At 34.0% G+C, this 27,293-nt stretch overlaps 1 non-coding gene across 1 annotated transcript; it reads left to right on the top strand.

Moving 5' to 3' along the window:
- Positions 1 to 2,483: 2,483 nt before the first annotated feature.
- Positions 2,484 to 2,590, top strand: LOC121231156 (small nucleolar RNA R71). The gene has a single exon (XR_005929223.1). It is a non-coding gene; the product is annotated as a small nucleolar RNA R71 (small nucleolar RNA).
- Positions 2,591 to 27,293: the final 24,703 nt, after the last annotated feature.

The following is a 27,293-nucleotide window of genomic DNA, read 5'->3' as shown; positions in this document are numbered from 1 at the left end:
TTGTCTTATAGTGTCATCCAGCTAGCACAGGAGTTAGAGATTGTTGAAGATTTGCCCGCACTATCAATACTTTTGGTATTTGAACTAAACATTTTGAATTATGGCATGTATAGTAGGCTTAGTTATTTTGTTACGTGTCATAATTGCCTAGGTTTAAAATATTAGTTACAGTATTTGACCGATTATTTTGTACAAAGCCATTGAAGTAGGCTAATATTGTTAAAGGCATATGTTATAACGATTTATGATCTAATTGGATGCCATATTTTTGTCTCGGTTTTATTTAATGGTATGTGTTATGTTTTGGTAATACCTCGTACCCTGTTTCGGTGTTGAATGCGGGTAAGGGGAGTTACAAAAACTCACATTATCAATAATGACACATCTTAAAATCATAATCAAATTCAGAAATTGAGGCATGGGCTTGATAGAACACAAAGCAACAATCACAAAAAACATAGAAATTATAAAAAATCGAGCAAAATTCATACCTTAATCAACAATCTCCTTAGCCGAACCCTAGGAAGCTTATTTCCTTTCTTTTACTTTGTATTTTTGGCTATGGATGAACACAAATGACTAATTTTTAACTTTTTTTATTAAATCAACATTTAATTATCAATTTACTAATATAACATTTTTAATTCCATTTAAAATCCACTAACTCATAACCAAAAATGTCCATGCATTAATTCAATGGTATAATTGCATCATAAGGACCCCACATATATTAAGACATAGCAATTCGACACTTAATCAAATAGAAGGCCACTTTTGCATTTTCTACGATTAAGCACACAAACAATCAAATTTTCACATGAAATTTTCAAAGTTATCAATTAACATATTATAAGCACAAAAAATAATATTAAAATATTTTTTTGACTCAAATTTGTGGTCCTGAAACCACTATTTCGACTAGGGTCTAAATCGGGATGTTACAAATCGGGCTATTACAACGAGTATCGGTACTCGAGTAATTTTATCGATACTTTTTTAATTGTTTCAATATTTTCAAGGTTTTGATTTTTGGACGAGAAACAAAATGCTATCTTGGTATTGATTTTCTAATCGGTATCGGTACCATTTAACCTTTGTTTTAGTATCAATACCTACGTGATTGTCTTGGGAATTTTGCTAAGTGGTCCTAATGCATGTTTAATTATTATTATAAGTTTATTTAAAGTATGTTTGGCATGTTTTTATGATAGTTGATATATGTTTGACTAAAAATTTATAAGATCACTCATAGAGGATGGTTTCTTAATAATGTGACAATTTACTATGAGTATGATATGAGACGGTGGTGTGGCATCTTTATATTCAGGCTTGGTGACCAGGCTGCGTATATGGTGTTACAGAGTATCTTCCTAGCAATTAAAGCAATACAGGAGGCATCAATGTCAATTTGCTTACCTTTTTTCATTTTCTTATTCCTTGCCATAATTTCCTTCAAATACTTGGCATATTTTAGGATTCTGTCGATACGTTCTAAGAGCAGTAAATTGATATTGAGGGTTTTAAATAAATTGGGAAAATTTATGAAATCTACCTCATCTCTCTTTTCATTGTCCTCTAATCTTGTTGAGAATGGTACTTTTACTGTGCTTAAATTTACGATTATTGGATCAAACACTGGTTCGGCTATCTCCTCGATTAGCTCATTGTGCTCGGCTTCCTCCATTGGTTCATTGACAACTTCAGGAACCTTCTCCTTTTCATGTATGGGTGTTTTTAGCTTTTCAAGTGTTTTCCCAATCACAAAGTAATCACATTTGCATGCTCTTTTCCATTTCTCCGAGAATTGTTTTCCGTGTTACTGGGGATACTCTGCTAGTTCTGCTTTTGGAATTTCACCATCAACTGACTCATCTAGTTGTAGAGGTTGTCCATTTAGGATTTGAGTCATTCACATAGAGCTTCGACTTGTCGAATACCCGTTTTCATTGCTTGTATCTCCCTTTCTAATCGGTCGAGTCATTGATCATATGCAGTATAGTCATGACCGAAGGATCTTTGTTGTAAGTGTGGAGGTTGGTAAGGAGGGTTTGGTCAGTTTTACACTTGATTTCCACCTCCTTGGTTGCATCCCTACTTGCGGTTCAGTTTATCCTTCCAGACGAGGTCATAGGTATTTGAATAGGAATCTCAATCCTTATTACATATGAAATTTGTCTCATTCGATTGGTTATTAGAAATGGCCCTGGTTTTTTAGTTTGACAGTGTACTCCAAACGGTTGAGCTTCTTTAAAATCTGATGATGTCAATCATCTTCGTTGATTACTTTTACCATTGGAGACTTTGATTTGTATGAGAATCTTTCATTGTGCCACATATATGAATTCATAGAAATATAATCTATGATTTTATATTCTTGTTCGTAAGTGTGGAACATGATAGATCCTCTGACCACTTCGTCTATTCTGAATTTGATGTTACCCTTGGCACTATTGTAAAGTATCTGAATTTGGAGCCGCACTTGCAATCCATAGTGTGGGCACTTTCTTAGCATCAATTTGAAATATTCCCATTCTTCGTATAGGGATTCACTTTCTTATTACTTGAAATTAGCGATTTTTTAGCTCAGTTGAATTTTTCTACTAATTGGGAATAAATTATGAAGAATTTTTTCGCTAAATGGTCCCATGTGGTGATAGAACCTAGTTCTAATGAGTTTAACCAATCAACCGCATTATCGTACAAAGAAAATACAAATAACTGAAGACACACAACATCACCGGATACTCCGTTGTACTTAAAGGTGTCACAGAGTTGTAGAAACCACTTCAAGTGTTTATTTAGGTCTTCTACCATGTTTGTCACACCCCAAAATTGGGCCTATGAGTTTTGTGGGTATTTTAGGGATTTTAGCTCTAGTAAGCTCAAGTATTCCTAGCATGGTTAACTTTAAATGTTTTCGTCTATGGCTTTTTGAAAATCAAATCAATTTTTGAAAAAGATACTGAAAAGACCTTCAATTTTGAAATAAGGACCGATTTGTAAAAGTGGAAAATTTCTGTGTGTTTATGAAGTAGTTAAACCAAATTTAACAAAAACAAAACAACTTAATATCATTCCCCACCTATAGATTTCACATTAGTTCTTTTTTATTTTGTTTATGTTTTCCTTTGCTTTCCCTAAACCCTAATGACACAATTTTATTTTGTAAACTTAATTCTTTTGATTTCTATCACCACCCAATCCATAAATCTCCTTAGAATCTCAAGAAAAACATCAAAAAGCAGCATTGATTATGTTATCTCTCAAGTTGTGGGTTTTTTGGGATTTCAACTAAAAGCTCATCTTTCTTCCATCGAAGGTAACAGTTTGATTCCTGATTACTTTTTAATGCCATCTAGTCTTTAAAACTAAGTTTTTATCCATTAAATCGCATGTTTTGAATAAAAGACAAAAATTGGGTCGTTAATAGTGGATTTCGAGATTTTGGCTAAAAACATGTTTTCAAAATGTTGTTCAATTATTTTTTATGTAAAATTGGGAATTTGGAAGTAGCCTAAACCCCTACTCTAAATTCTGAGTGTAATTTTTCTTGTGCCCACGTTTAATTTATGGAATATGTGCTTGTGTAATTATGATAATGAGAACTAAGATGTGATGCAGTGACATGCGATATATGCTTATGATGACTATTGTGAAAGAGTAAATGTGGGAATGTTGTATATGCCAAATGATTGTGATAATATTGTGCTAATGGTACAAATATGCAGTGATAGTAGCGGAAAATTGATAATTAAATGTGTGTTATTGTGGATATTTTGGCCTTTTGACCTTATGAGACCGTTGGTATAGTTGGCATGTCATAGGATAGTGAGAACTCACCTATACATGTTGTGTTTTAGGGGTGTTAAGGCCTTGGACAATTTTTGAGGGATAAGGGAATGCGAGCCAAGCTCCATTCACCGGGATAGGTTTTGTGTGCTGGAGAGTGCAAGCTATATGCTACACTTTTTGGGATATGTTTGACTCTACGAGTCATTTGGTGTGTTGGAGATCTGTGTATCCGATGTGTGGTGATAGAGCCCACTTTAATGTTTCATACCTTAAGTGCCAATTTATCAATAAATGTGTTTTTATGAAATATGATATATGATTAAATAAGTATATCTTTATTATGTAAATGGATTAATGAACAATGCATGAGTAAGTAATATAATATTAAAGTTTGAGATGTTATAGTTGCGCTAAATGGTTGTTTCAATAACACATGATGACATGTTTCTGTGGCAATTATTCTGATCATTCACTAAGCTTGTAAAGCTCACCCACTCCTTTTTAAGCCATTGTAGATTAGTTGTGTTCCAGTGTGAGCTGTGTTCCAAGGGAGTGATCCAAGCAAGACTTTTGCATTATTTCGTAGGTGTTTATTTATTCATTTATGTTTAGGGGAAATAAAGGCAATATGGTAGAACTATTGCATAAATGGTGCCATGATATTTTGATATTTGCACAACTTAATTGTTCTTAGGATTTATTAATATTGTTCTTGCTATATCGTTTGCTTGCTCAAACATTTCTGCGATGTTTTGAAATAATAATATAGATGTTTTGATGTTCTTTCAATAATGTAATAGTTGCATGTTGAATTGGTATAAGTTGGAATGATCTAAATGCTTAAATACGTTGTATTTTTGCTATCTGGAGTAGGGGTATCGATATTCAAGTTTTTATATCAATATCTCCATGACTTTTGAAAGTGTAGAAAGTCAATAACATAATTTGGTACCGATACAATATTGCGAGTATCGATTCTCGGGGTAAAATAATCGATACTTTATGAAAGGTACCAATAATTTATGAGATTTTGATTTTTAAGCGAAAAAAGAATGTTGTCTTGGTAACAATTTTTCAAGCAGTATCAATACCATTTGAGAGAAATATCGATACCTTTGATACAATGTCGGTACCTATGTGATTTGTTTCAAAATTTTGCTATGTGGTTCTAATGCATATTTAATTTGCGTTATAAGTTCATTTGATGTATGTTTAGCAAGTTTAGATAATGGTTAGAATATGTATGACCCAAAACTCATACAAATGCTATGATAGAGGATGTTTTGCTTATTAATGTGACAATTTATTATGTGAATGGTGTGTGACGAAAGTGTCACATCCTAATATTCGGGCTCAGTGGTTAGGCCAGGTATAAGGTGTTACAATGTTTCCTTTAAATTGTAGCATGTTTCTGGATCATCTAAATTGTGGTCGTATTTATCTCAAAATTAGTGGCGTTAATTGTCGACTTTTCGATATTGCCTTGCACCGCATCTAGTGTAAGTAGAGCATATCCGCGCAATGTCCTTTGATCCATCGAGACTTCTATATGAATGTTCTCTTGTCGTTCTTGTGGATTGTCAAACAATAAATTCTCTTGAGGTTGATTAATTACCACGGGTGAATCGGTGTTCATTAACTGAAGATGGCGTCTAATTATCTGCTCAAGATTTGGATATGGCTCGATTGGGGTACTTCCGCTTTAGGCCATAAAAATCTAAAAAATAAAAGAAACTAAACAAACAATAAATGAACAAAAATTAAAAGATTAAAGAAATAAAAATATCATATCTATAGTTTTAAACTTTCTTGTTTACCTTATTAGTTGTAAAAATTGTTTTAGATTTAATGTTGAAACCTCCCCGAAAATGGTGCCAATAACTTAACCGCGGCCAAACGTGCAAATATTTGATTGGAAAATACAACACAAAATATATGAAATTAAAGAAGCGGTGTCTGTAAGTAGACGGGTCAAATTGTAATATAGTAATGTGTTACAACGGACACAGAGAAATATTCTAAAGATCGAACCCAAGGGAGGATGGATTAAATCTATTAAAAATCACTTTACCAAAATAAGTCTAAATAATAATTAAATTCTATATTACGATAAATCATAAAATAGATGAATATTAGAAATTAAATAACTAAAATAAATAAACAATAAAAATAAACAAACGACTGAATCAATTAAACCAATCAAGAAGATTAACTCTTTTCTAGGGTTATAATTAACTTCAAATTTGAGTTTTAGGATGGATTAACTATTAACTAACCAACTATTATCTCCCAGCCTCTAATTGATTAATTAATTGATTGATACTCGCTTATCTCTTGACCTCACTTTCTTAACCAAGATAAATTATGATTTACTCGGCAAGCTTATCTCTCAATCTCGTTTAACCTTTGATTACTTCTTAGGGTTGTCAAGTCTAGGGTTTAAGAATGTGTAATTTATACCAACTAATTCGATTCACAAACCCTTAATCCTCATTTAATCCCCAAAATTGACATAGCTACTCATGGTATTCATAATCTTGAAATCAATTAATATAAACATGTAAATAACACAATTAAACCGAAAGAGAAAAGAGATGTAGAATAATCTTGATTTGTATCGATTAAGAGCAGAATAGCAAATCTCTCAATGGGGATAACAAATCTTATCACTTGCAAAAGAGAATATATTGAAACACTTCAATTGCATAAAAGAAATCTTGAATTGAAGTTGATTCCAAGAGAAAAGAACAAAGCATTTTTAGAAAACAAGAGAAAACTAAACCTAAATCCTACTCCTAAACTACGAGGATTTTTGGATGCTTCTAAAACCATTTAGTTACATAAAAACCCTAAGGCTTTTTTTATAGAAGTGCTAGAATCTTGAATCCTTAATTATTATTTGAACAAGTCAAAGTCAAAGTTATGTCTTGGTCTAAGTAGGGATAACATTTCTCTTTTGCTGTCCATGGAGTTTTGAAAAACCCAAACATCTCAGATATAGATAGAGAGGTAGGAATTTATCGAACGAACCACACTCCTTTGTATACGTCAGGAGTCCATTGATGAGAAGGGGCTGGGAAAAGCTTGAACCCAATTCCTACAGTGATGAATATAAGTGCAATTGAAATTCTTTGGGAATTATACATTTGTGTATTGATCAGACCATTCACTATTTCTTAAAGCTCAATCTCTCCCCCAAATGAACCATATAGCCAAGAGAAACCATGAACCAAAATAGAAGAGCTTGCCACATCCATGAGTAAATATTTCGTAGTAGCCATATTAGACCGTGCATCTTTCTTAGTATATCTAGATAATAGGTAGGAGCATAAACTGAAACATTTTAGAGCTACAAAGATATTAAATCATTAGCACCACATAAAAACATTTGAGTCATCCTAGGTCTTCATATAATGTTGATTGTGCGAACAAAAATAGCCTTGAAGTGCTTGGGCTCCATGCCGCTCGTATGTTGAGCCATACACAAGATATTGCGCAACACGGCACTAAAAATATGGGCTTGGAATTCTTTTTCATGCTTTCGTGGCTCGAGAAGCTTATGCATCAGTCGTCCCTTGATCCTACGTCCATCAGGCCTTAAATTAAGCATCCTGCACACTCAGTTACACAACTTAGAACAACCCAAGGCCCTTGTCAACCTAAAAGGTCACTAACACTCAAAATTGTGTTAAAAACAATTATTTTATTAACTTTTACTACCTAAATACTAACTATTAAAAATACAATAATAAATACTAAATCAACTAGAAAGTAAGCTCTTTAAGTGTGAAAATATACCAAAATTACTACTACATTTGACGACAGCTCAATAATGGTAATTGTATATATTATAATCTACCATAAAATTAGTTACTCATTTAATATTTATGTTGTATATCATTAATAAAATAATACACATTATAATATCATAATTGTATAATAATTATTCTACATTCATAATTTATTTGCATATAACAATTGATATATATGTAGTTAAGTGTGTTTGTATACTATTTTTATAATATAATATGTACTATGTTACATTATAAAATTATTTCACATTATAATATTATTTTAATTATATAAATATAAATATTTATCTTTTTTTATTGTAATTTAACTACTTGATTTTATCGAATAAAAAATGAAGGACAAACAAAAATTTAGGTATTTCGATAATGTCATATCATTGTTCAGTTCGATTTATAACTATAAAATAATATGATTTAAGAGAAGAGAAATGAAATTTAAGAGAATAATATCTTAAAGAAGATATCTTTTGTTGATAAAAAATCATTATATTTAATTTTATAATTAATTTTTATAATTAATTTTAAAAAATATGTTTATTATGTTTTAATGCGTTATTTATTAATTTGTATAAATTATAATCAATGTATAAGATAAGTATTGATAGTTAAAGCATGGGATTCATATATAATATGTTTTAGGTTCAATTATTGTATTTTTGTAACTAGTAGATATGGATTTAGATATTCGGATACCTCAATCTACAATTATAGGAATGTGAATTTGAATAATTGATATTCAAGGATTTTTATCTGCATCTGTAATTTATATTAATTTTACCATCTAAATTTGAAAATTACTAAATTCGCAATATTCAAATCCACAAAATTTGGTTAGAATCTCTGAATCTGCAATGTAAATTTTTATCTTTAGTTTTTTCTACCATTTTGTTCTGGTTGTGATTGTATGGCTTACCATATATGTGGCATCAAGTAAATTTTGCAAACATGTTGAGAATTTCATTGGTGTTTACCGTAGGAATGACACTACAATGGATGCTAAGGATTGGCGGTGATATTTATGTGCATTAGTGGAGATGGATGTTATAAAAAGTCTTCCTCACTTTTTTTCACTTTGAAATTCTACTGAGAACCCTCTCCGTGTTGTTTTGATGTATGCATGTTTGCCATTATTTTGCTATTTTTGTCAAATTTTGGATCACTGTGATTTGGACTGCGAGGATTTACAATTTAATAGTACTACTATTGATTGTGACACCCTTAACCCGTATCTGTCACCAGATTAGGGTTACGAGATGTTATCAATCAAAAACACAATTTCAAACATTCACTTACACACATTTGCATTAACATTTTTTTATATAAGATAATATCAATAGCCAATATAATTACTAATACAGAGGGTAGAATATGTTTTTAATTCAAACTCATAAATACATGCGGATATACAGACTTTATTACACCTTAGTCTTATATTGCGTTAAACACTATTTCATCACATAAACACGTTTAATTATTAATATTTATTGCTGCACATGTCTTTATTTACCTAGTCATCCTTTGATTCCATATACATGTCATATAATAAAATATTCCAACATTTAACCTACTACAATTAGGTATAACATATTATAACCATCTATGTTAAGCACATTTACTGAAATACATTATAAATAAATTAATGTTTCCATATAACATACACAACTTGTCACTCTTGGATCAAACGTTAATTAGCTACTATAATCGAATTTAACAGCTTAAATTCATCCAAAGACATGCATGCATAACTTAACTAATTAACCGAAAACAATTATTAACTAGAAAAGATTATCTTTATAATTTTGAAACATTACCTACATATTGACTTATACAGAACGTAACATTTCTTACTATGTATCAAGTATATTAGGTCAATTCATCATATTCAATAACATTTAGACAAGAAAATATCAAATTACAAACTGATTATAACTATCTTCTATAATTTCATTTTATAAGCGAAGTCTCATATACATTATAGTAATAGTCTTCAAACCAACTTATAATACAAATCGTATTCACTAAGGTAAGGCATTATACGCAAGTAGATATATAATCAAAACATAAACCTTATATGTCATGTAATAACCTTATCAAAATAAACTCATATCATATTCGAATTTAGCCAACAACCTATTACACCAAGTCATAAATATAACGTAATTTCCTAATACAATCACACACTCACATATATTTTACTTTATGCTTACCATAACCGAAACAACCTTATACATACCCAAAACTATTTACCATTTTCAAAACCTAAAATACCTGTGTTTATATTACGGTCAATTTATTCATACCATAACCAAGTCATTAATCCACTTTATTCCACAACAAGGCATATTTCATAAATAATATTCACCCATTTAACTAATCCATAACTCACATGAATTTTTCGCTCAAACATGACCATATCCAAAGCATGTTCATGAATACCCAAATTCCTTACCTGTCAAGTATACAATGCCTACCACAATATCATGCATTTTAGGCACACAACATTTTAACTAAAACGTACTTAAAAACGTACATAAACCACAAGCAATATAATCAACTTAAAACATAAAGATTTAAGCCATTTTCACATGGTTTATACACAACCAAAATTTATTTTTCAAAACACACTTCAGCCTATACATGCCATAATTCGGATTTAACTTATAGAGGTACCAAAACAGTAGGTAGTGTGATGAGCTTGGCTGACAGTCCCCGAGCTTGTAGCTTGACTTCAAAATCTATCAAAACAGAATAACATAATACACAGAGTAAGCTTTCACAGATTAGTGAGTCATAAGCAAATAAATAACCCAATGATGTTAACAAAATTAACTAAACTAAACCAGAATATTTTATCATTCCACATTTAAATCCAATATTATATATATACGTTCATATGAAGTATTTTTAAACAAATATAATTATTTTCGTTTATATTATCACTTTGACCGAATGTATGTAAAGCCAAGACTAATATATTATCATTTAATCATCAAGGCCGAATATTCATTATGTACTTAGTTCACATACACATATGTAAAACTCATATGTCTTAATATAAATTCATATACATATGTTAATTATGTAATCGAATATATATAACTCATCATTTATACACATATACACAAGAATTGTCCATAACATGCTTACTATTCATTCACAAACCAAATACACATATCATATAGACATAATTTCTTAATTCACATTTTTCAAGATTCATAACAAAAGCCAAGGTTTTCACTTACCCTTTTCTCAAGTAGGCAACAAGTAAATTCATACCTGTCATATAGCTCGTTTTACACTTTCGAACTCATTATACCTTTTCCCGATGAACCATTCAGAATTGGATAGGACACTTAGATAATCACATAAATCGTACAATGCCAACGTCCTAGACGTGGTCTTACATGTAGCCATATATCGATGCAACTGTCTCAAACAGGATCTTACTCATAAACACATATCGAAAATCACACATCATTGCCATGGACTTACTCATACACATAAATTGTTATCCTATGTCATGACATATGTATCCTAGCTACTCCTAAGGTTCATACGGGGCTTTCGAATGTCATATCTCGATCGAATCGAACTCAGAAGTGTAGTAACCACATTTAATCATGTTTGGCCATAGCATATTTAAATTCTAAAATTTCATAACATCATATAAATATAACATACGATTTCTAATAAACACGTCTATTTGCTTATAAACTTACCTCGGACGATACAAAATGGAATTGGGCAGTTAGTCGACAACTTTCATTTTTCCTTGATCCGAATCCAATTTCTTTGGTTCTTGATCTAAACATATTCAAATTAAGCTCATTCAAACATATTTTCATTCAATTTAGTCCAAAAACACATAAATGGACAAATTACCATTTTACCCCTGACATTTACAATTTTTACAATTTAGTCCTTATTGCACAAAACACAAAATACACAAAATTTCAAAACACCCATGTTAGGCCGAATGGTACCCAGGCCTATACAAGTCCATATATTTTATCAATTTCATATTTTAGTCCCTCAAATTATTTTTTTTTTTTGCAATTAAGTCCTAATTACTCAAAATCATCAAAAACTCCAATACAAAATATGTTAATCTAAAATATATCTTTCATTTTTCATCATCAAACAAAAAAAAATCACAAGCTATCAACAATGGCACAACTCAAAATATTCATCAAATAAAAAATTAAAGCATAGGTCTTGAAGATTACTAAGCAATGATCTCAAAAACGTAGAAATTATCAAAAATCGAGCTAAACTCTTACCTTAATTGAGCTCCAAATTGGCTGAACCTAGCTTGGTTTTCTTTTCTTTTTCTTTGTTTATATTCGGCAATAAAGAACAAATGAAATAGAATAATTTAATTATGTTATAATATGATATATATTATAACATGTTTTTTTTTCAATTTACTATTTTAACCTTTATTATAAAATTATACTTTCATGTTTAATATGTCCTTAGCTATCCACCCAATTCATTAATGGCCCAATTACAACATAAAAGCTTCATATTAAAAAGACATTAACAATTCGGTCCTCACACATTAAACTATCAAATTTTCTTTTTACGTGATTAAGTCCTTTTATTTAATTGGGCACCTAAACGACAAAATTAAATCACGAAAATTTTACAGATATCAATTCACACAAAATAAACACAGAAAATGATTTTTAAATGTTTTTTTTACTCAGATTTGTGGTCCCAAAACCATCATTCCGATTAGGGTCTAAATCGTGCTATTACATTGATGCTGTCAATATGGTTCATAAATGCATACTTTTCCATTACATTGGGGTACCATTGGGATGTTGGAAAAAACTTGTTTGAGCCTTTAAATTTCCTATGGGGCTCCTTTTTTGTTCTTCAATAACCATTTGACAGCAAAATTGAAGCTTAGTTTGATTTTATAGGAATTGTTACCTTCTGGAGGGGCAATTTCTAATGGTTATGATAGAAAATTGTCTAACAATTCTTTACTAGTTGTAGCTTCATCTTCCCCACTACCATTTGAGTTTTTGCCAAATTTTAAGCCTTTAATAAATTCTTTCTCTACATTAAACCCCATATGTTGGGGCCTGTTTCTAAAATTATATTGTATGGTCATGTGATAAGTTTGAATTTACACTTAAATTTGGAGTCTTTTACACTTAACTTTTTGCATCGTTTTGAAGTAAAATTAGTTCTTTTAATGTCACTTTTAATGTCACTTTTAGCTCTTTCGTTAATTAGTACTTTTGTTCATTTTAGTGTTTATTTTAGCTTCGAATTGTTAATAAGAATGGAGCTAAGTATGTTCTTATCTTATGTAGGTGCAAGGATAAAAATGCAAAGGAAGTTGGCTAAAATTTGAAATCAACATCGCAACATTTTTTTGCATGGTTGCGGCATGACCATAGTTATGCAAACCTTGAGCTAGAATTTTTGGTTTGAGATTGGGATTCCATTAGATTAATGCTACGTTGTTGGCTAGAATAATTTCCAGGATAAAAGATTTACTTAAGCGAAACATTGGGAATTTCATGACATCACATTACTGATGCATGTTTATTAAAGGGCAAGAAGGTCATTTCAGTGCCTTAGATTTTGCACTATAAATTGAACACTTGTTTAAGTTTCCAGAGAAGAGATTAGGTAAAAAAATTAGGCTTTTCACTTGTCTTTCTTTCATTTCTTTGTAATTCTGCTAGTTTTTTTTTAATTTCCATTGGATTTTCTATTTACTCTATGCAATTTTTGTTTATATTGTAATCTCTATTTATTTTGTAGGTAGATTTGGCTTGTAAGCAACTCTTTTCAACAAAACATTACAAGAGTTGCATGTAATCTTGTTAGGTGACTTGGAATTTGAAGATTTCAAAGGAGTTTTAAAGATTTCAACATTAATTTATAATATTTCTTTTCATTTTGAACTATTTTTTATAATTAATTATTTTCAATGATGATTTAGAACAAGATACGGTTTGATATTGATTCCATTGATTAGTAACTTACTTTGATGATTAACTATTAGTCAATTCTAATGATTGATTGATTTTGTTGATTACTTGAGTTGAATCTTTATTCTTAAAGGTTCTAATCAAACAAATTAATGTTCAAATCTAGATGAAACAAATAAGAGACTGATTTTGGTAGGGTAGAAAATGATTTACCCTTATTGAATTGAGAGACCAAGTGTATGTTAATTCTACAAGTGAGAGTTGTGAATTAGTGGTAAGTATTAAGATTAAAATTTAGTTGATAGACCGCTTTAGGCGTAATACTGGGAATAACATCATCAAATCAATTGTTTGTCTCTTTTACACAAAGGTTAACAATTAGTCATCATTTTTTATATTGTTAAAGGAAAGTTTGTAAAAATTGTGTTTATAGCTTTTAGGTGTTTTCCTTTGGTTTATTAGGTAAATTCACTCTTAAAATGTTGATTGATTGATATAAGAAATCAATCCTATTAGAAATATACTTAAAATAGCTAGTTAGTTATTTTACTTTCAATCATAAAAGGTATAAGTTAAGGCTTTCAAATTTATGTCCTAGGGATACAAATCCTCAGAGTACTTGATGTAAGTATTTCACCGTAAGTTTGTGAAAAAGGATTGTGACATCCTGGATTAGGGCCTAGTCGAAACAGTGGTTTCGAGATCACAAATTTGAGACAGAAATAATTATTATATGATTCTTATGAGGTCTATAACATGAATGCATACTTATGTGAAAGTTTTGTGAAGAAATTCTATGCATAAAATGTCTAATTGAACTTTAGGGACCAAATCGAATAAGATGCAAAACTTGCATTCTAGAAGCATTAAGCATGAAATTGCCTTAGATTATGAAATAGAGGGTCCTAATTAGCAATTTGACCAATTTCTATAATTTTGGACAAAAATGGTCATGGATAGGAAAATTTTGAAAGAAAAACCCTAAGGGCATTTTGGTCATTTGGTAATTAAAAGAATAAAAAAGGGAAAATCAAAGAAAAATGTGTCCATCTTCTCCATGTGCTAGCCAAATTTCTCAATGGCCATAGCTAGGGTTTTGTTGAACATTTCCAAGCTTGATTGTAAGTGCTCCCTAGCCCCATTTTTAATGTTCTTTGCATTTTTGAAGTCTTTGAAACATGATCTACCTATTTCTAGCTATCTTTTGAGCTAGGGTTCATGTATGAAATTTGATACATGTGTAACATGCATGTATTTTGTTGATTAATGGAGGAATATGAATGCTTGATGCATGATAAACATCTTTTACTAGGTGATTTTTAGTGAAAACACATAAAAAAGGGGCTTGTTTGTAGAAGTGTAAAAGCGAGTAGTAATAATGTGAAATAAAGAAAAAACTGGGCTAATATGAGCATAGTAAAGATTCGGCTAGGCTTGGGTAACCAAGAAAATGCATGCATTTCATTTTACGGGCCTTGGGACTAAATCGTAAATAAATGGAAAGATAAGGGTAAAAAGGTAATTTTACCAAAGCATGAATTATGGATCAATTTGCGTAATGTGATTAATAAACAAGTTAAATTTGAAATTATAGATTAAGAAAAACGTGAATCGGGTCTTAATCGAGGGAAGAATAAAGTATACGACAATTATGCTCGATTAGCATCATTTTTGTACCGAGGTAAGTACATGTGTAAATAATCTGAGAATATGGTATATGTTGTGTTAACATTATGTGATAATTATTTTATTGCTTATTATGTATGTTATGTCTAATGGTACTATGGTAAGCATGAATGATATTGTGGTCGTTATCCACGATGTCACGAGTAAGTGCAATAGAAGTGCAATGTGCAAGTGAGAAAAACCCCATTTGAACCTTAGGAATAGTTTAGGATACAAGTGACATGTCACTAGGAATTAATAAGTCCGAACTCATTGAGTGGTCCAGGTATGTGATATATGTGGCATCCGAGCTCGTTGAGTGGTTTGAGATCAATTTGGATGCGAGCATCCGAGCTCGTTGAATGGTTCGAGTTCATAATGGATGCGACACATGTGATTGAGTTTCGGGCAATGGTCTTGTGTGCCTTACCAGTGGCTAGGTAATCCTTGAGTGGTCGGATACCTGACAGTTTTTTTGAGTAGCCCGTGTAGTTACACCTTGATTGATAGCTTATATGAGCAAGCCCTTGAGTAGCTCCATGGTGAGCGTTGCCCGATATGAGGTAGCTTCAGCTACGTATATTTATGTGAAACTTATGTGCAAGTTTTCGTGTATCCAATAGTATTCCGAGTGTTCAACGGGTATTATAATAAATGATGCGATGAAAGTCCCAAGATGGCATGGTAATGAAGGTAAAGTTATTTGATATGCTACGGATATGTATAGTTGCGTACATTATACTCATGAGTGATGCCTTGTTAAAGGATGGTATGTGACGAGAAAGTATATTCATATATATATGAACACCTGATAAATGAGCTAGAATGCTTGAATGATGAATAATCTTGATGGTTATGCTATTATGTCTTAGATGATTATGGTTTATTAATATTTCATATTATTTATATATGGACTTACTAAGCTTAAATTCTTACTCCCCTCTCGTTTCCATCATTTGTAGTTCTGCATTGCTAGCTCGAGGATCGGAACTGTCGGAGTATTCGATCACACTATCAAAGCAATATTGGGTATAGTGAAATTTTTATTTTGAGTATGGCATGTATAGGGGACTTGGTTATTTTGTGATATGTTGCATGCTATTTGGCCAAATTGTGAAGGCCTATGATGTTGATGATTCATTTTGTAATGGCCATGTGCTATGGCTTATATTTGATCTTTGGGTTGTAATCTAATTACCCATGCATGCATGTGTTAGTTCCTTGATGATGTGATATGTTATTGCTCGGTGAATGTATGATAAAGTATGGATTAGATGCTAAAAGATAAGGGAGGACTTAATGGCTTAAAATGACCATAGCCATGAATGCATAATTTGAAATCATGGTAACAAGATTAATAATGCATGAAATTGGTGTGGAATGCTTCTAAATGGTGTAACAAAATGAATGTGCAATAGGATGACATTATGAAGATGTGAGAGTGCCATGGTGTCGAATATTTGAGTGTCTAAATATGTCATGTTGCATGCTATGAAATATGTTTGAATGTATGAATGATTGAAGGTGACAATTGGCTTGGAAAATAGCCTTTAAATGGTCCACGTGGGTAGACACATGGGCATGTGTCTAGATCGTGTGTGACACACGGTCTATCCCACAGGCGTGTGGAATGGCCGTGTGTCCCTGCACCCTATTTGTGCAAGTCAGTATGCTTAGTAGTAAAGATAAGGGCTAAGACACAGGCGTGTGCCTTGGTTGTGTAAGGGACACGGCCTACCCACATGGGCGTGTACTCTGGTCGTGTGAAGTCTGCACCTTTGTATGAAAAATTCATTTAATTTTAATTGACCACACGGTCTGGCCACACGGGTGTGTGATGCGGCCGTGTGACCCTAAATTGGTGCTGACGTAATAGTCAAAGAGTTACATGGCTGGAGGACACGGGCGTGTCCCCTATCTCACACGGGCGTGTGGCTCTATATTAGGGAAAATTTCCCAAACTTTTCAAAAAATTCCTGATTTAGTCCTGATCCTTTTCTGATGGCTGTTTTAGGCCTCGTAGGCCCATATTAGGGAGAATTTGTGTATGTATGAATGAAGTTTCTTTAAACAAAAATTTTATACTGCAACTTTTTGCATGAATGTATGAGAACATGTTTGGTAATGCCTCGTACCCTATCCCGACATCGAATACGGGTAAGGGGTGCTACAGGGATTTTCTTGACTGCATTGAAAAAAATTGTCATCTTGAGGTTGCAAAAATTCATCATATTCAAAATCATTACTTTCCTCAGAGTGTGCTTTCTGAATTACCTTTATCTTGTGATAACCTTGCAAATGAATTTTTCATCTAATCGGCCAAGCCTCTTCAATAGCATTTAAATATTCATATTTAGCTAAAACTAGCTTGTGCTTTAGAGTGTAGCTCTCACTTGGCCACTGAAGCTATTTTCTTCCATCTCCTATAGCATGGTTTCGCATTTGATCTCGTTCTTTGACATGAGCGTTCCACCAACCTAACACCAATAGTGCACATGCACAAAGGAGTTAAATCATTATGAAAAGCTTGAATTTGCATCCTTTAACACCCCATTCTTAACCTAGTCGCCAAGTCTGAGCTATAAGGTGGCACATTCATTTTAGAATAAGTTAATTTAACTTCAATTAATGTCAATTAACATAAGAATAGAAGTAATATAAGTATATAATATGACATACAATCATTTTCATATCTGATTGATCTTACGAAAGCTCTAATGCTAAGCCAAGGTCAAATTAGGATAAATTATAATGTTAGAAAAACTTCAAGTTGACATCGTGACATGGGGATTTCCTCATTGTGACATGATATACTATTTTAGCCTTGTGACAATGAGCAAGTTTGACATCACATTATGGCCTGAACTCCTAATCTTGTTACGACGACACTTATTTGATGTTACAACGTCACATTCTATTTTTGCAACTTTCAAATGAATAACCAATTTTCACTTTCCAATTAAATAAGTATGCATACACAAACCACAATTCCAACTAAAAACATGAAGATCTATGATTCTAACATAACAAAACTCTTGTCATAAACTATGCATTAATGCCATCTCATCTATAGGTTAACTAATTAAAAACAATTTATTCCAAACCTTAAACATTCATGCCTATTCATGAAGCCATAGATAATTGCAGCTTTTAACATATTACAAACCATACTTTTAAATCATATGTCTATTTAATCTAAACAACTAATTTCATACAATCAAATTCTTGTTTTCAATATTTCATATAACATAATCTTATACCAAATTTGACTCAACCTAGGTACATGACTTACTTGACACCAAAATGTAACATAAAAAACTTTGTTGAGTTGGGAATTGGCTGCAGGGATACTGGTCCCATTGCTCGCACTATCAAGAATCTACTGTACCTGCGCATGGAGAAAACAAAACTTTATGCTGAGTAAATACACTTAGTGCTAAATCTATGATTCAAGACATTATAAAGCAACTTAATTATGTACATGTATTCAATTAAGTTTCCAACTTAGAACTATTTCTCATTCCATTCATACCAAAACACTTCAATTTTTACAATGACCAGTACATAACAAATTTTACTCACTAATTTACTAACTATGTATACAAGTTTACCAATTCTTCACAATATCATATTTCATTACATTCATTTCATATGCTATTTATAATCACATACATTTTCATTCATTTTCATCATTAGTATATACTTATACACATGTCTCATTTGATGCCATACAAAATTTCATTTTTGAGCCTATTTGTAATACCCTGAATTTTGGGCCTAGAAGTTCTGGGTTTTGAGTGTAGTGACAGTGAGAAGGGTGCACACATAAGTTAAGTTGTGCGTTTAAGTGATAGAATGGGCTTGCTAGTCTGGTAGTTGAGGATTGTTAGTGAACCTCGAGGTTCAGGGTTCGAGTCCTTGGGTGCGCATTTTGGAGCACCTTATTTATTTTATTTTATTTTACAGTGGTTGGTAGTAGTTAACAAATATTAGTCACTATATTTTGTTTTGGTTATTTTTTTTATATTTTTATTTTGTTTTGGACGTTTCGCTGTTTTTGTTTTTGTTGTTGTTTCCCTTGCTTTTCTTTTTAGGGGATTATTCTGATTGCTTTTGAAAGTGATTTGTCTGTGGATTTTGGATTTGCGCTCTTCTTTCGGATTCTCTGTTGTCGGCTCCAATCATAACGTAGGTGTGGGATTCAAACCTTGTCTATAATTCTTACTGTTTATTTTGTTTTGTGGATCTTCACGTTTGGCTTTCCTTAACCGTATGCTAACCCCTTAGTTTTGGATTTTTAGTCAATGGGAGTGATGGGAAATCATCACTTTCTGATGTATGTTGATAGGGTAAAGATTAGGGGCGGTTCTAATGGTTGAAACGACAGATTTGGGGAAATTTTAGGGTGGTTTCGTGATCACCCCGATGGCCACACGGGCATGTACCGTGGCACACGGCCATGTGGAATTGGGAACTAGGGTTTCAGGCCAAATTGGTTGCCACAGGCCTAGCCGCACGGCCATGTGGCTGGTTTGGGGTTTTTTGCTAGAATTCACACAGTCGTGTCCCTTGGACACACTGGCGTGTGGGTATGGGAATTATGGTTTTGGAGATTTGGAGTCATATGATCATGTGGCTAATTTGGGCATTTAGGGATCCCACACAGGCGTGTGTTTCAGATCACAAGGCCGTGTCTAGTTGGCACAATGGTGTGTGAGACCCTCACACGATCGTGCCTACCCTGCACCTTATTTTAGTGAAATTGGACAGTGAGTTACACGGTCTATTCACACGGCCATGTACTACCCTTCACATGGGCATTTGGACCCCTACACGGCCTGGATTGCTCCACACGGTCGGAGCGTACGGGCGTGTGGCCCTATCTTGCCAAATAATGATTTTAGGTCAAATTTAAGTGTAATCGCAACTCTGTGTGTTCCAGCCCTTGAGGGGGCTTTACTGAGGGTAAGTATGACTTGATTTGGGCTTGATATGTGTGCACATGTATGATTCTATAACTGACTGATTGGATGTGAATGTCTACTTTTGATTGATTGTCTGAGAACTGGTATTCTAATTGTGCACTTCTGACTACATGCATGCATACATCTGCTTAAACTATTTTGGGTGGGATTTTGAATAGAAGGAAGATTTACGAAACTGGCAGTTGATCTGCTGGTGACTGATAGCCCTATTACCTAGAGAGCCGTGGGCAGTCCCAATACCCTGAGGTTCGGGGACAATGCGGATGATCATCGCTGCAGGGCAGCTCGGGATGACATCATATTGGCATAGCAGATTATCGCATTGCATTGTGCAGCATGTATGTTAGCTACGTATGTACCATTGACTGAACTGGCAGTTTTACTACAACCCATCAGTATAGCGAACTATACCACATGTACGTTAGCTATGCTACCTACTATTATCTTATCTAGCAGTTCATACTGCATGTTTGTACTGTGGTTTACCGTATTGCATAGTACAGCTGATACGCTAACTTTACTGCATAATATATGAGACTGGAAGTTTATTTGTACATTGTTAGCCCCAATACCTAGAGGGTCAAGGGTAGTCTCAATACCCAGAGGGTCGTGGGCAATCCTAACATCCATCGTTGCTGGGAAACTAGGGATGACATCAATTGTAGTACAGGGTTGGATGGACCTTACGAGGTCCTGAGTGGAGTGATTGGTGGGATGAGCTTAAAACTCTTATAAGGAGTGATGGGGGAGGGAGAGGTGTGTTGGTTGGATGGGTGTGAATTTTATAACTCATTTGCATTCATACACACCTGATTGATTTGTTGACTGAATTGGAACTCGTGAATGGTTTAGAATTACTGAATGTGATACTGTGATTGAATGTGTTATTATTCGACTGAAAGGCACTTGTGCCCATATGAATTCTATAGACTCTGTTTGCAACTGTCTGACTAAACTGTTATTGTGACTGTGTGACTGACTAGTGAATTATTGCTACTATATCTAAATGGCTCATGAGACTATGTGTGTCTGATTATTCCATGTGACCGAAAGGTACCTATGGTATATTGATTTTGGGCGAATATGCTCAATTTTCATCTGTCAATAAGTATGCTTTGCATATATCGACCGGTTCTGAATAGTTCTATAAGTTAGTTCTACTTCAAAACAGAAGCTGAACTGAGTCCAGGCTTTCTATTTCTGTCCCTGTTTCCATTTTTATAATTTAACTGGTTTGATCTCACACTAAGCTCGAGTAGCTCACTCCCTCTTATGTTTCCCCTTTCAGGTACAGTTCTGGATTCTGTTGATGGGGTTAGTACGCAGAGGTCTCGGACGGTCTTCGAAGAATGAACTATAAGTTTTATTTCAGTTTTTAATTGTTATTTGGTTTAAATTTGAACTGTAAAATCTTTATAAGATTATGGTACAATTTTTCCTTATACGTTATATTCATTTTAATTTCGAATTTATATACTAAACTCAACTAAAATTTTACTGTTCAAGTTTTATATAATTAAACATTTTAATGCAATGTAATAAATTATTTTGTAAAAATTTACCTATGATCACCTCGGTGATCAATGTAGCATCCTGGATTCGGTTTAGACTTCTAGGTCAGGTTTGGAGTGTTACACTATTAACTCCTTAATACACAATCGGCTCTTATGGCTCGTTTTAATTCATTTTGCATATCCCGATTCAATTTCATTTATCAATTATGTATCATTAATCATTTCTCATGTTTATAACCTGTAACAGCCTTTTAAGCGAAGTATCGGTATCTAGTTATTGTTTAGTGTGTTTTGGTGAAATAAACATAGATTTGGCAAGTATAAAATTCTATGTATAGGATTCTATGTATGCGCCACTTGGTGAACTTGTAGATTTGGCAAGATCTGAGGTTTGGTAGAATCATTTTGTTAAGAATACGCCACCCCAGATGCTTTGACGAACTCTTTAGGTTTGCAGTTGAATAGATTTTTTTATTATTTTAGTAAGGAAATTAAGTCAGTTAAGTTGAGATTTAGTTAGAAACGAACTAGGCTACTATAGATGAAAATGTGAAAATTATGTTAAGCGCGCTTATTCATAGGAATCCAAGTATTAGTGGAATTATTTTATTTTCCTACTAAACATTATCTCCATGCTTAAATATATAAAGATAGTAGTGTTTTCACCAAAAATCTTTGTGTTTCTTTGTATTCATCTCTCTCCTTAATTTTCTTTGAACTTTTTGAAAACTTAACTATAGAAAACCTTTCCAAAGTTTGGTTTGCTGTAGGCAACTAACTTATATGTTTGTATTCACTCATTATAATTATTGATGAACCCTATGTTATTTTCGAATTTATTTATGTGCTTTTGGTTTTGCATTCATAAGTGTTAGATTGATGTGTAAGGGAGGAAACTTCCTAATTCAGAGTTAAGTGTTGATGTTTCTTGCATGCATGTTTAGATTTGACAAAGTAGTAACCTGATATGTTTAATTATCTTTACTTTTAGCTTAAGAAGCTACTGAAGGTCCAAGTGACAAAGGCAAAGGACCTGCTTTATAGACTTCGCTATATTTCTGGTGAGTTCATTCTTACTTCCATGTGTTGTGGTTTTCTTTATTATATTGTTGTAAGGTAATTATTCTTACTCTCTAAAGGATGAAAAATGAATGTGTATGAATAATGGTTGTTTAAAATTGTTAGTCTGAGTTAAGTGTCTGGGATAAGAAGTAGGGGTCATTTTCATGTTTAAGCCACGACTATCTACTTTTGATATCAATTGTAACGCCACAATTTTTGGGTTTTCTGTCTTTCTGTGATTTTTCGAATTTGTGTGTGTTCTGGTTGGTTAAAATATATATTTTAGTAGGTTAGTGGGCCTTTAGAAGGCCCAAACTTAAGTTAAATCCATGGTAGTCTTTGGAATTTTAATTTTATGAACAGGTGATGCAATTGGCGTTTGGGCTTTTAAGAGTAAAGGGGTAAAAGATGACACAAAAAGGAGTGTGGTATAATGGCAAGGTGGCGCCACTTAGGGGACAAGGAAGTGACGCCATAGAGGAAGCAAGGGGTCCAAGGTTCAAGTCTTGGCTCTTGCAATATATTTTGGTTTTTCTTTTCAATAAATCTGGAAGCAAGTAAGTGCGCTTTAAAGTTTAATGTGTTGGACTTATGACACAAATGAGTTGATGGCCTAGTGGTGGTGGCGTGAGTTGGCATGTGAGAGGACTTTGGTTCGAATCCCTTGGCACGTAAAGGTTGATTATTTTGCTATGTTGGGACGGCAAGAGTTGGTGTTGGTTTTAAACTCTGGTGATGAAGGGATCCCACATCGGGAAGCTAACATAAGAGTGGATGGAAAGCTGGCTTTAAATAGAGCAAACCATGAGGAGAGTAGGCATACCCTTCTTGGTTGATCCCTTTCGCTTTGTGACATGCTCGTTTGGGTTGGGCGTCAGCTAAGAGTGTTTGGAGCGCGGATTAACTGCAGTCTCCTAACAGGTGTGTATTTCTCATTACTCCAGCAGTAGGACGGCTATTTCGGGCCGCGATGGGATGAAATGGGCCATGTGGTCCCAATGGGTCCGTAGGCCCAAGTGGATAAGTTGTAGAATTATTGAAATACCCTTGTAAGGTAGAATTATCGAAATACCCCTGTAGGGTAGAATTACCGAAATAACCCTGTACGATAGAATTACCGAATAACTGTAACATCCTGATTTTTGGAATTATTCGCGATTTTCAATATTTTGTGAAGATTTTAAAATTTTATATTTGGATGTGAAATTAATATTTTGAGTAGGTAAATGGGCTTATAGAAGGCCCATGTGTTGGCCAAAACCCAGTTGAATTTTTGAATTTTGGACTTAAAAGGTTAGGGGTTTTGGCTAAGTGGCCTTAAGTGGAGTGATGGGTAAATTGCATCACAAAAAGAGCCTTGGTAAAGTGGCCAGGGTGACGCCACTAGGCTCCTAAAAAGGTGGCGTGTGGAGCTTTGAGGGAGGCATGGGATCGATTCCCAGTGTTGACAAATAGATACATTTATTTTTAAGTGTAGGAGGGGTAGTGTTGGAGTCCAGGTGGATTCTGCTAAAGGAGAGTTTGGATTAGTCCAAACGGTTGGATTAAGGAGTGATAAGGGGAGAGATTTAAGGGATTAGGAGAGAGGATAGGAGTTGGCCGAATATTGGGAATTGAAGGGGGAAAATTGGCAGAGGGTTTTGAGGTTAGTATTTCGGCACCTAGGGTATTGAGTGGTGCCGTTCTATTCTGCTCAGACATCACAAGGTTTTCTTTTCTCTCTTTTTCCTCTCTAGCCGAAACTACCACCTCCCCTATTCTTGTTTTTTCTATTTTTCTTCTTCAAAACCATTCATCAATTCTGCTGTTCATCAATACTTTTTCCGAATCCATAAAAGCCGAAATCCTGGGATCACTACTTGTGCCGATTTCTTCAAAGCCAGGTCCTTCTATATTCTTTTGTTTTTATTAATCTATGATTATCTTTTCTTAATCCTAGATACCTGACGGCAATTTTACTTCAAGGTTATAGTTCCATATTGTCATCCCCTTCATCACCCAAAAGTCGAAAAACCATAGATTTGGGGGCTTATAGCCGAAACTTCAAGACTTTGGGAGTCGAGTTCTATCATCGTTTGATAGATAAATCTACACCAGATTGCGTGGAGATCAAAAAGGAGTAAGGGGTAAGTACTTATCATCTCAGATCTGTTCTTATTTTACGATGTTAGGAAAAGCCGAAATCCCTAAAAATTAGGGAGGTTGTCGATTTGAGCATAAGGCTTTAAGGGTTTGTAACTGATGTTTTCTTTCGGTGATTAGAGTCTTCTTAAGCGTTGAATCAAAAGCGTGAATCATTGGAACAATCGGATTAAGAGCTAGCTATCGATTTTTGCAAAAAGGTAAGGGTTCGAAGGCTTTTTAGGAACATGGTTCGACTTTGGTTGAGCAAGTTTTAGGTTTAGTGATTACAGTTTGTAAATAAGAACTGTACTAATCAATTGTAGGACATCGAAAGGGATCTCGGTAGCAGTCGTCGCGAATCACGTGTGTACCGAACACCCTTTCTTAGTTCAATTCGGTAAAAGTCGAAAAGCCGAGATTCTGGCATTTCATAGGCTGGTGAGTATGCAAATGCTCTCAAGGCATAGGGTAATTGTTATATCTAGCACCGCAAAGTGGTAGGTAAGTTCGTGTGACATTTTAGCGTACTTCGAAAAAAGGGGCCAGATGGGCCTAAACTGGGCCCAATGGGCTTACGGACCAATATGGGTAAGATATGGGCAAATTAGCCTGTTAGTTAGATGGTGGAACCAAATTGCATAAAACTGCAAAAAAAAATTACTGAAGTAGCTTGTGTAGTTGCGTAAGTTACGAAACTACCCCTAAAGAGCATAATTACCGAAATACCCCTAGGGTTTGAATTGGCTAAACTGCATGATTGATTAATACTGTATTGTACATGATATGATTTATTAATATCTGTTGCATGGGATTGGGGTATTGATGGAGGAAGTATTGAAAGTGGTTCATCCACGTACTGGAGGCTTTGCCTCAACTTACTGATATTTGAGCAGCGTTGCTGCCACTGTGGAGTGTAGGGTTTGATGGGTTGAGATATTCCCCACATGGAGTGTAGGGCTGGTACGGGGCAGTGTAGCAGTTGGTGGGTTGAGTAGTCTCCCCAGATGGGTTTGCATGCATTACTACTATTGTTACCTATGTTACTGAACTGGGCCTATGGGCCACACTGTTATGTAAAAAGGGGCTAAGGCCTTGCTACTGTATTCTGAATAGGGCTTCAGTCCACTGTGTACTGTTATCTGAATAGGGCTTAGGCCCAATGGGCTCGAGATGATTTGGGCTTTGAGATGGGTTTCTGTATACACTGAGTTTTCCCAAACTCACCCCTTCTTCCTTCCATCCTTGCAGGTGAGCCCTAGTTGGTGGACTTGGAGCTGGGCGGGATTCAGAGTGGCCATGAAGATTGATTGCCGATTTTAAATAAGTTTAGCATTTAATTTGGATTTTTTTTATTATGCTTAAAGTTGTAATAAGGCCGCTCTTTTTTATTAATTTTATTTTGGGGATTATTAAACTGGTTAGCACTAGGGTTCGTTTTATAAAAACTCCTTGTTTTTAAAAGATCACGATGACGCGTAAAGTTTCCGCAAAGTAAATGTTTTTCCAAGAAAATAAATATTTTAAGCAAACGTTTTTCAACCTTAATCATTTTCTTAAGAAGGACATAACCAAACGGTTTTCTCCAAATTATACGAGATGTTAGAGTGTGGCAATGGCGGTGTGCATGTCTAGGATTGGATCCGAAGGGAGCTTGGTACTTAAGCAGTCCGACGGACTCACCTCCTCTCCTTCCTGGTTTCCTACCTGGTGCACAACTTCCGTTCACTTTAACCTACTTTTAAAAGTGTCTTTTACCACACCAACTAAGTTTTTCCAAACTAAGTAATACGGAATGTTTTGAACGCTTCGATGTGGCGCATCAGATCCGGTCATAACGTCTAGGCCGGGTTTGGGGTGTTACAATAACCCTTGTAGGGTAGAATTTCTGAAATACCCTTGTAGGGTAGAATTACTGAAATACCCCTGTAGGGTAGAATTATCAAAATACCCCTGTAGGGTAGAATTACCGAAATACCTCTGTAGGGTAGAATTATTGGAATACCCCTGTAGGGTAGAATTACCGAAATACCCCTGTAGGATAGAATTACTGAAATACCCTTGTAGGGTAGAAATACCGAAATACCCTTGTAGGGTAGAATTACCGAGATACCCTTGTGGAGTAAAATTACCATTTTTCCCCTAGGGTGTTAAATGACTATTTTGCCCCTCATGCGTAAATGACTAACTTGTGTGATGATTGGGTTAGTTGACGTGGATTTATGTTAGCTATCGTTAATTCGTAAGTCTAATGTGTTAGTGATCGATTGTACGATTATCGCGTGGGAGATATCGTCATCAATCGTCATCAACCAAGTGTGTAAACGACACCCTCCCTTAGACTGAATTGGTAAAAGCCGAAATACCAAAACGTTGGTATTTTGTGAA

This window comes from Gossypium hirsutum, chromosome A06, assembly GCF_007990345.1.
Source record: "Gossypium hirsutum isolate 1008001.06 chromosome A06, Gossypium_hirsutum_v2.1, whole genome shotgun sequence".
NCBI lineage: Eukaryota > Viridiplantae > Streptophyta > Magnoliopsida > Malvales > Malvaceae > Gossypium > Gossypium hirsutum.
Note: the sequence above shows the minus strand (reverse complement) of the source record. Positions and strands in the feature narration are given on the sequence as shown.